The sequence below is a fragment of the Eptatretus burgeri genome, chromosome 15, assembly GCF_056783735.1.
Source record: "Eptatretus burgeri isolate ZD-2024b chromosome 15, Ebu_testis_v1, whole genome shotgun sequence".
NCBI lineage: Eukaryota > Metazoa > Chordata > Myxini > Myxiniformes > Myxinidae > Eptatretus > Eptatretus burgeri.
In genome coordinates, this window is record NC_140975.1 from 68,805,812 (window position 1) to 68,808,618 (window position 2,807).

Here is a 2,807-nt window from a genome sequence, read left to right on the forward strand (position 1 = left end):
GAGACAGAGACAGAGACAGAGAGAGAGGCTGCATAACTTCCCGTGTTAGTGTTTACAAGGATTTAAGGCACCGGAGGAGGCCATTCGGCCCATCATGCCTGCACCACACCAATACCAGATTTAATCAATCCGTTGATACCCTTCCCTTGGTGTGCATCCTCTTGGCTCTTACACTGGTACTCATTTTGTCAACCTCGGAAGGATGACAGGCTGAGTCAACCCCACCTGGTGTTAATTCAGCGGACAACGGGGCTTGAACTCAGGACACTCAGAGCCCAAGTCACCACCCTAACCACTCAGCCAACACCAGGTTCCAATATATATATATATATATATATATATATATATATATATATATATATATATGATGTACGTATGTATGTATGTCCTAGGATGTGAACACCTGCGTGAAGTGACGTATGGAAAGGTGGGGGGAGGGGGCGTTGGGGGGAGGGGGACATTGGGGGGAGTGAGGATTGCTGCACATTAGTGTGGAATGCCAGAACGAACGTTCACAATTTAATTCCCGTTGTGTTGAGAACCTAACAAAAAAAAAGAGAGTGCGATGAATGTTTTTCCACAAAGCAAACACATGTGTCCAGTATTGGAGTAAAAATAGCTTTTCCTTATCGGAGTTTGAAATGGAAACTTGTCTGTGGTTCGTTATTCACACCTCACAATGCACCTCAGAGCCTCATTCTCATTCCACACACACACAATATATATATATATATATATATATAAAAATATAAATATATATATGACTGACCCATCCCACACTCCTCTAGCCGAATAAGCTGCATAAAGCAACCTAAAAAAGCTTACACAAGGTAAGTCCTACGCTGTTTCGAACCCTTCCAAGAGTTCCTCCACAGCTAGAAAGACGTTCACACATTATACACACACAAGAGAATCCCAATGCCACACACCACCTCACCTACCGGACCAGTTTCATCACTTATTGACGAATCATCAGCAATAGCGTAGACAGCAATGCACACCAATGAGGCTTTCAATCATGTACCACGTGCAAACGTCTAAAGCAGTCAATAAACTGGAAGGGCACTCGGTAGAGCGCATACCTCTGCCACGTAATCCAAGACTGATCCACGAGAACATATCGGGTCCAATACATGCTTGAAATATCATGCCATACAATACTATATCGTTTTTGGTCCGATCTCTCAAAGGTGAAGAATCACTTTTAAAATTAAATAATTCTGGTATCCAGATCCGGATGTGGATCTTCATCAAAATCTAATCAGTTCGTCCTTGTCACACACCAAACCTGTCCTCCAAGTTTCATCCAGATCCGTCCACAATTTTTCGAGAGATCCTGTACACAAACAGACAGAAAGTGGTGAAAACATAACCTTCACCTTCTTCTTCTTCGGTGGCAGAGGTAATAAATAAAGAAACACCCACATCTCTCACCTGTGAATGGAGGGAATAGCCAATCAGCTCTCACCTTATCGACTCCACCTGGTTGGCTCGGATTATAAAAATGATTAAACCCTCCCACACTCCTCAAGCCGAATAAGCTGCGTAAAGCAACCCAAGAAGACAATTACTTATTTATTTATTTACATACACACATACACATACACATACACATACACATACACATACACATACACATACACATACACATACACATACATACATACATACATACATACATACATACATACATACATACATACATACATACATACATACATACACACACACACACACGAATCGAACTCCCTAACTTGATGAGGCAGCAGGGCACAGATTGAGTCCCATCACAGCAATTGCTGCACGACCTGTCAGCAACAAGTGTCGCCTGCCACACGAGTACATTGTCTCTGCTCCACTGATTACCAGTCAGGAGGTTTGCAGCCAGGAACATTAAATTCAACGGAAAAAAAAAAGCACGCTGACTTTGACACGACAATGATGTCATGTGCATAAATTATGGTCATATGGTCACAAATACACGACAAGCAGTCTGTTGTCCTGATGAGCCCATAACAAGGGCGAAATCTTGATTGACAAGATTTCTTCGATGAGACGAGATGAGATTGCTTTCGTCTATTTGTGACCATTGGCTTTAATCTCAGTCTGCAGAGGCTTGAGGACCATTCCGATGTCTCCTAGTTTGGAGGTGATGTATTGGTGTAATTTATGCACATGACGTCATCGACGTGTCAAAGTCAGCGTGTTTTTTTCCCCCGATATATATACTAATAGAAGGCAATGTGTGTATGTGTGAGTCATTTGCTCCGGCGACACTGCTCCGGCGCATGCTCATATACCTGACGTATGTGTGTGTGTGTGTGTGTGTGTGTGTGTGTGTGTGTGTGTGTGTGTGTGTGTGTGTGTGTGTGTGTGTGTGTGTGTGTGAAGGTTCACTTAATCCATGTCACTAACCTGTACTGGAGAGACAGGGCTCAAGGAAATTTGAAATAGGTAAATTGGGATGGCTCCACAGGTCACGTTGGGTACTGCGGCATTCAACGGGGAATGCAATCTTTAGGAGCGAGGCACCAAGAGTTTCGCAAAAATTGAATTGTTGTGTTTAAGGGGGTCGAACGTCAAGGAGAATAGGTAAGTTAGTTATGGCTTGCTTCCCACAGCCCCTTCGAATTTATTCCAAAGGCGAATTACGTGTGAGTCGGTCAGTGGTAAGTCTGGAATGGTTAGCACCTGTATTGAACCTTGCAGGAGCCACGGTTCTGGGGAGGGGGCGGTGTTATGTTTATGGGGTAGATGAATGAATTTCATAGGAGAGATAGGATTGTAAAGAGTTGCTTGGCCCGTGG